Here is a 259-nt window from a genome sequence, read left to right on the forward strand (position 1 = left end):
TTCCAAATGAGTACAAATGCTGCCATTTATCTTTTGTCAAGTAACTATACTTAGTACCGCTGAAGAAACAAAAAGCACAAAAAGAAAAAAACATGAACATGCTATTTATAAAAGCTTGTTTTATGCATTTTTTTTAAATAAAGCTTTATTTTTGTACTTTGTGTGGTCCAGGTCTTTATATCTGGTGGACATGAAGTAAAGTTTATCAGTATAATTTTAGCTATTTGCTTATTGATCTTTTAGGTTGAAGATGCTGGTC

Source organism: Austrofundulus limnaeus, unplaced genomic scaffold (assembly GCF_001266775.1).
Source record: "Austrofundulus limnaeus strain Quisiro unplaced genomic scaffold, Austrofundulus_limnaeus-1.0 Scaffold3259, whole genome shotgun sequence".
NCBI classification, from domain to species: domain Eukaryota; kingdom Metazoa; phylum Chordata; class Actinopteri; order Cyprinodontiformes; family Rivulidae; genus Austrofundulus; species Austrofundulus limnaeus.